General features: G+C 36.3%; 1 pseudogene; it reads right to left on the bottom strand.

The window, feature by feature from the left end:
- On the bottom strand, nt 6,514-8,248 carry LOC102190704 (annotated as a pseudogene).

The raw sequence follows: 8,523 nt of genomic DNA, 5'->3' as shown, positions 1-8,523 counted from the left end.
AGAACTGAATTATACTAACAGTGTAATCCTTCTTGATCTTTGAATTCACTCTTGTGTTTTCACCTGAAATGGCAATAGGAAATTATTATCGATGTGTCAATAAATAGTTAAATTGTTTTGGAGCATTGAAATAAACATAAGTAATTACAGACAGTCTTTTCAAGTTGACTAGTAAAAAATAATATAGAAAACTATTGTCCATTTCTCAATATATTTAGTGAAATCTCCCTTCAGTATCTCCATTTTCTGGTAAATATTTGTTACAATTAATTGTAGTATACATCTAGAATGTTCTTGATAGTTAAAAAGGGTAATGGCATCTAGGCAGTCATTTAGATCATTTATTGTGTATTCTAAATAAATATGAAATAATTTACTTTTATAATATAAATCCAGAGCTAATACAGGATTGGATTGGAAAAGCAGAGCATAAGAAAACATCAGGAGGCTCTCACCATAGTTTAAATGAGGGGTTTTAGTTGAAACAGAAATATGGGAAGGGCAGAACCATATTAGACTACTGTGTACCTTTTCAATGTCCACAAAATTTGTGAGCGGAAAGAACTTCCAGGAGGAAAGGTAGCAGTTAGAAATAAAAATTTATAGCTTCCAAAAATGCTCACACAGAAAGGCTAGAGGAAATACTGATTGTTTAGTCTAAAACATGACTCAGAATGTCTCCTGTGAGGTTGAAAGCATTATTTTGCTTTTTTCCATTATTATTATTTTCTACTTTACTGAGAAGAAAGTGAGAAAAAAATGCCAAGTCATATTAAGAAAGCATACTTGACTAGGAGCTCTGTGTCATGCAAACCTATTTTTAAAAGAATGCTGTAAAAATCACATTTTAGGGATTTTTGGAGAGTAAAATAGACTTCCAAACTCAGCTTTGCTATACAGGGCATTTCAGGGAGTCCTTACTCCAAGGGTTTGGTCACATTTGATGATAGAATATTTTTAAAATGATGTCATTCATACATTTAAGAAACTTAATGGATTGTGACTCTAGGAAAAAATTTATTTAAAAAAATTTATTTTTAATCAGAATTGACTATAAACAGCATTTTGAAATGAGTGGCCATTTACTGAGCTTGAGAAAAGAAAAGTAAATACGTTCAAATGTCATTCAAATTCCCCATCTCACCACCTTGAAAATTATGGCTTCCTTTAGCAGAGCTTTGAAAACACACCAAAATCTCGCAGACGTACAAAGATAAATGCCAGATATGTTCATAAGTATAAATTCCAAATGTGCCTTTTAATTTGACATCAAGTTTCATATATTGATGCAGCATCCTTTTAATAAACACAATACTGTTTTTACAAGTCCAACATTTCCTTCTCGCACATCAACCGGTGTTTCCAACGGATGGTTTCCCCTTTGCCTTTTATGCGATTTACTCTCGCTCCTTTCTGTCGTCATACAGCAGCTACTCTTTGATTAGCCTGCAGTCAGCTTGCTTCTTTCTGTCTGGTTAGCTTGTAGCTTTCCGTCTGCACTGCCTCTCAGCTCTTTCACCTCTCATTATCCTTTTGCTGTCAGTCTTGTTCAGCTCAGCTTTTGTCTTCATTCTCAGTTCCTATAACTGTAATCTCCTTCTATTTTTGGTCTGCTGATTTTGTTCTGCTTTATCATGCATTAAAAAAAAAAATCATGCTACATTTTAAATACTGCAATAGGTCTGAAGTTTTGCACCACAGAATATTATATTAGCATTTTCCCTGATCCCATTTTACTCCTGAACTTATTCCCCTTATATCATTTACTCTTGTAGGCACATTAGGGCTGAAAGTCCTCACTCTTTGTGTAGCACCCATGAAGTAATATCCTTTATTGTACTAAAGCAATTAAGAGTGGCCACCAGTGAATTGCTTTTTTTGGCTACTCCAGGGAAAGACTCTCTATTTTCTTTTTTCAATTATGATTTCTTATTTCCACTAAAGAAAAAACACTCTGAATAGAAATATAGAAAACTAAACCCAGATTTATTACAAGCCACTAGTAGGAATTTTTCCATTTTTTAATTTGTTTTGATATCATTTGGTTGGAAGAAACAAAAATTCAGAATCAACAGTTCTAATCTGTAAGTTTTATTATACCCTGTGCAACTTATACCATCATCATGACATTAAAGCATGAAAAAAAGTAAGTTCAATTACCTGCTTCATGAGTTCTTGGCAAATGTCAAGCAGAAGTGTCATGACTAAATTCAGTTTTTATTACAGAGCTGAGGCAAATATTTTTGTGTCAGTGAACAAAGTTAAAGACACAAATTTCTTATCCATTTTAATGCTAGATGATTGCCTGTCTCAAACTATATTAGATTATTCATTAAGAAGGGCTATGAGGTGTGTTTTCCATTTCCTCCGTATGACCATCCATCAGTTTTCTAATCTGTAAATAAAAGGCTCGACAAGAAGTTTCCTATGATAATTTTCTTCTAAATTGTTGTAGTTGTAGCTGTCACATCCAATTCTTTGCAACCCTATGGACTGTAGCACACCAGGCCTCAGGGTCATTCACTGTCTCCGAGTGTGCTCAAACTCATGTTCACTGAGTCAGTGATGTTATCTAACCATCTTATCTCTGGTTGCCTCCTTCTCCTGCAGGAAAGTTTCAGGAAAATTTCCCAGCATAAGGGTCTTTTCCAATGAGAGTTATTTCCATTAGGTGGCCAAAGTATTAGAGCTTCAACTTTTGCATCAGCCTTTCCAATGAATATTCAGGATTGATTTCCTTTAGGAGTGGTTGGTTTCATCTCCTGGCAGTCCAAGGGACTCTCAAGAGACTTCTCCAACACCACCAAACTCATTCTATGAGGCCACCATCACCCTAATACCAAAACCTGACAAAGATGTCACAAAAAAAGAAAACTACAGGCCAATATCACTGATGAACATAGATGCAAAAATCCTCAACAAAATTCTAGCAATCAGAATCCAACAACACATTAAAAAGATCATACACCATGACCAAGTGGGCTTTATCCCAGGGATGCAAGGATTCTTCAATATCCGCAAATCAATCAATGTAATTCACCACATTAACAAATTGAAAAATAAAAACCATATGATTATCTCAATAGATGCAGAGAAGGCCTTTGACAAAATTCAACATCCATTTATGATAAAAACTCTCCAGAAAGCAGGAATAGAAGGAACATACCTCAACATAATAAAAGCTATAGATGACAAACCCACAGCAAACATTATCCTCAATGGTGAAAAATTGAAAGCATTTCCGCTAAAGTCAGGAACAAGACAAGGGTGTCCACTTTCACCGCTACTATTCAACATAGTTCTGGAAGTTTTGGCCACAGCAATTAGAGCAGAAAAAGAAATAAAAGGAATCCAAATTGGAAAAGAAGGAGTAAAACTCTCACTGTTTGCAGATGACATGATCCTCTACATGGAAAACCCTAAAGACTCCACCAGAAAATTACTAGAGCTCATCAATGAATATAGTAAAGTTGCAGGATATAAAATCAACACACAGAAATCCCTTGCATTCCTATACACGAATAATGAGAAAGTAGAAAAAGAAATTAAGGAAACAATTCCATTCACCATTGCAATGAAAAGAATAAAATACTTAGGAATATATCTACCTAAAGAAACTAAAGACCTATATATAGAAAACTATAAAACACTGATGAAAGAAATCAAAGAGGACACTAATAGATGGAGAAATATACCATGTTCATGGATTGGAAGAATCAATATAGTGAAAATGAGTATACTACCCAAAGCAATTTACAAATTCAATGCAATCCCTATCAAGCTACCAGCCACATTTTTCACAGAACTAGAACAAATAATTTCAAGATTTGTATGGAAATACAAAAAACCTCGAATAGCCAAAGCAATCTTGAGAAAGAAGAATGGAACTGGAGGAATCAACTTGCCTGACTTCAGGCTCTACTACAAAGCCACAGTCATCAAGACAGTATGGTACTGGCACAAAGACAGACATATAGATCAATGGAACAAAATAGAAAGCCCAGAGATAAATCCACACACATATGGACACCTTATCTTTGACAAAGGAGGCAAGAATATACAATGGAGTAAAGCCAATCTCTTTAACAAGTAGTGCTGGGAAAACTGGTCAACCACTTGTAAAAGAATGAAACTAGATCACTTTCTAACACCCCACACAAAAATAAACTCAAAATGGATTAAAGATCTAAATGTAAGATCAGAAACTATAAAACTCCTAGAGGAGAACATAGGCAAAACACTCTCAGACATAAATCACAGCAGGATCCTCTATGATCCACCTCCCAGAATTCTGGAAATAAAAGCAAAAATAAACAAATGGGATCTAATTAAAATTAAAAGCTTCTGCACAGCAAAGGAAACTATAAGCAAGGTGAAAAGACAGCCTTCTGAATGGGAGAAAATAATAGCAAATGAAGCAACTGACAAACAACTAATCTCAAAAATATACAAACAACTTCTGCAGCTCAATTCCAGAAAAATAAATGACCCAATCAAAAAATGGGCCAAAGAACTAAATAGACATTTCTCCAAAGAAGACATACAGATGGCTAACAAACACATGAAAAGATGCTCAACATCACTCATTATTAGAGAAATGCAAATCAAAACCACAATGAGGTACCACTTCACACCAGTCAGAATGGCTGCGATCCAAAAATCTGCAAGCAATAAATGCTGGAGAGGGTGTGGAGAAAAGGGAACCCTCCTACACTGTAGGTGGGAATGCAAACTAGTACAGCCACTATGGAGAACAGTGTGGAGATTCCTTAAAAAATTGCAAATAGAACTACCTTATGACCCAGCAATCCCACTGCTGGGCATACACACCGAGGAAACCAGAATTGAAAGAGACACATGTACCCCAATGTTCATCGCAGCACTGTTTATAATAGCTAGGACATGGAAACAACCTAGATGTCCATCAGCAGATGAATGGATAAGAAAGCTATGGTACATATACACAATGGAGTATTACTCAGCCATAAAAAAGAATTCATTTGAATCAGTTCTGATGAGATGGATGAAACTGGAGCCGATTATACAGAGTGAAGTAAGCCAGAAAGAAAAATACCAATACAGTATACTAACACATATATATGGAATTTAGGAAGATGGCAATGACGACCCTGTATGCAAGACAGGGAAAGAGACACAGATGTGTATAATGGACTTTTGGACTCAGAGGGAGGGAGAGGGTGGGATGATTTGGGAGAATGACATTCTAACATGTATACTATCATGTAAGAATTGAATCGCCAGTCTATGTCTGATGCAGGATACAGCATGCTTGGAGCTGGTGCATGGGGATGACCCAGAGAGATGTTATGGGGAGGGAGGTGGGAGGGGGGTTCATGTTTGGGAACACATGTAAGAATTAAAGATTTTAAAATTTAAAAAATAAAAAAAATAAATAAAATTAAAAAGAAAAACAAAAACAAAGCATCAATTCTTTGGCTCTCAGCTTTCTTTATAGTCCAACTTAATATTTCTAATTTTGCATAATAGTTTCAATTTTGTTCACCAAAATAACAGAGATAAATGAAAAATTTATCTTTTTAACTTCCCCATTATCTGAAACTAAATTTTAGTTAATTTCATAGAAAGCTCAACAAGATAATTTCTAGAAAAAGTACTTAATCTGGAAAATCTAAAATTTTTGCAACTTAAGTTTTCTTTTCTTTTTGTTTGTGTTTTTCAAGGAAAATTTAATAACAAGGTAGATAACATATGCTTATCTAACATGTGTGTTTCTATCACGGAAGTGAAAGCAAAACATCCTGTTTATTGGGTAATTTATGGCCCCTGTATGTGTGTGCACTGCAGGGAAATTTCAAAAATACTGTGATTATAATTTTAGAACTTCAGAATCTGAATAAGTACCAGAGTTCTCTCCTTTTTTATATGTAAAAAGAAAAGAAAATACTTTGAAAATTCTTTGCATTTTGGACAAAAATTCTGTAGCTATATTCTTAGATCGTTCTGTAGAGTTTTCACGATTCAGATGATACAAGGGAAGCTTCAGATCAGTGTTTTAGAGAATTCGTTTCTCCTCTCATGATCTCATTAATCAGGAGAATGTTGGTGGCGATAACAGTGCAGAAGTGAAGAAGCTGCTTCTACACAAAATAGTTATCCCATATGTCTACATCTTCTGCTACCACTGGCTCACCTGTGTTCAAGTCCACATCCATAAGTAGACATGATTCCAAATGTTTTGCTTGAATTTTAACTAATGTTTCCAAAGGTTTAAAACAGAATGCTGAACAAGAATTTTGGGATAGTGAGCAAGGCATCGGTAAATGCACTCCAAGTTGTGTCCTGACCTTCACACTGGGCTTGTATTTAATCTATAGATATTCATAGGCAAGTCCTGCACATCCCAAACAATCAGGATTTGGGTCACCAAGCGAATTTGGTTCTAAAGCCCTTCCGTATTTCTCCTTTTAGGACTTCTCAGATCTAGTCTGCCTTCTTTTCAAAAGCATCTAAAAAAATGGTGTCAATTTCCTTTCAACGAAGAACAGCAAATTCTTTATCTGAATCACTACAGACTTTCTTTTTCAGGTCTATTATTTTTTGACTCTGTCTTCAGTGAATTTTGTTTTAGCTCTTACTAGTTTCTCCTTCTCCTCTGTACTCTTGCAATTAAAAACAAAAAACAGAATTCACCTCTTTTTTTTTTCATATTCTAATAACACCACATTGTATCTGAGGATGCACACCTCTCTTACTCTCTTTTTCATATCAGGATGCTGTGCCCCCTTGTCCAAAATAAGACCTCTGATTAAGCCAGGATTGGTTTCAGGTTTATGTTTCATTCCCATGATCTCAACCATGATGAGGTCAATAGGTTCATCTTTCCTTTTTATGCCCAAAATAGAGTTCACTGTAGCCTCTGTTAATACATCAGCAAGGTCAGCATGAACTTTAGTTCATAGAGATATCCAGGGCACATCTATCTATAAGTGTTTCCTTGTCCATCTCTTTGTTTACTTTGTTCCAAAAACTGAAGTGCATTTCCTTTGACGTTTCAAATACTTTTGTAATTATTCTGGGATGAAGATCTTCAAACATGTAGAGAGCCATGTGCTTTCAGTTCAGTTCAGTCACTCAGTTGTGTCTGACTCTTTGCGACCCCATGAATCGCAGCACGCCAGGCCTCCCTGTACATCACCAACTCCCGGAGTTCACTCAAACTCATGTCCATTGAGTCAGTGATGCCATCTAGCCATCTCATCCTCTGTCGTCCCCTTCTCCTTCTGCCCCCAATCCCTCCCAGTTTCAGAGTCTTTTCCAATGAGTCAGCTCTTTGCATGAGGTGGCCAAAGTACTGGAGTTTCAGCTTTAGCATCATTCCTTCCAATGAACACCCAGGACTGAACTCCTTTAGGATGTACTGGTTGGATTTCTTTGCAGTCCAAGGGACTCTCAAGAGTCTTTACCAACACCACAGGTCAAAAGCATCAATTCTTTGGTGTTCAGCTTTCTTTTTTTTATTTGAGAATGCTATTTTATTTATTTATTTTTTAATTTTATTTATTTATTATTATTTTTTTTAATTTTAAAATCTTTAATTCTTACATGCGTTCACAGTCCAACACTCACATCCATACATGACCACTGGAAAAACCATAGCCTTGGCTAGATTCTGCTTTTTAATATGCTATCTAAGTTGGTCATAACTTTCCTTCCAAGGAATAAGTATCTTTTAATTTCATGGCTGAAGTCACCATCTGCAGTGATTTTGGAGCCCCCCAAAATAAAGTCTGACATGTTTCTACTGTTTCCCCATCTATTTCCCATGAAGTGATGGGACCAGATGCCATGAGCTTCATTTTCTGAATGTTGAGCTTTAAGCCAACTTTTCACTCTCCTGTTTCACTTTCATCAAGAGGCTTTTTAGTTCCTCTTCACTTCCTGCCATGTGCTTTAGGAGCTCTCTAATGATTAGGACATTGGAAGTATACCATCCACAATTTTATCATCCTGGGTGGTTGCTACTTTGGCTGTTAAGGAGGTTGTCAAGTGTTGAATTTGCAATTTATGAAGAAGCACATTTTCCTCTTTAGTAGCTTGATGTCTCCAGCGCCAGAAGCAAGCATCTTCATGGTGCCCTTAGGTTCCAAGTTGATCCTCAGCACGTCTTACATCCCTTGAACCCCTGCACTGCACTGATATTGACCACCAATGCTGCTTGGGCTCAGGCCACCTCGGCCTTGGGGTTTAGGATTTTCACAGCCACCATAGCTGACCCAGCAGAGGAAGATAAGAGTCCTGACATATGGAAAGCCCTGAGGCAGTTCAGTGTGACCAACAACTTACTTTTTCTTTACTGCAAATTCAGAATTCTTTATACAAAGTATCAGTGAGTTTCTAATTGCCAAATTCAGCTAACCTTCGCTGAATTGATCTTACCCTATCTCTTTGCTGAGGTAGCTTCATAATATGCTTTCTATAATGCTTCTCTATGCTTGATATCTTTATCCTCTGGTTCTTCTCTCTGTGATGGTTCCTTCTCAA

This window comes from Capra hircus, chromosome 12 (genome assembly GCF_001704415.2).
Source record: "Capra hircus breed San Clemente chromosome 12, ASM170441v1, whole genome shotgun sequence".
Taxonomy (NCBI): Eukaryota; Metazoa; Chordata; class Mammalia; order Artiodactyla; family Bovidae; genus Capra; species Capra hircus.
The sequence above is the reverse complement of the archived record's forward strand: the minus strand, read 5'-3'. Positions and strand labels throughout refer to the sequence as shown.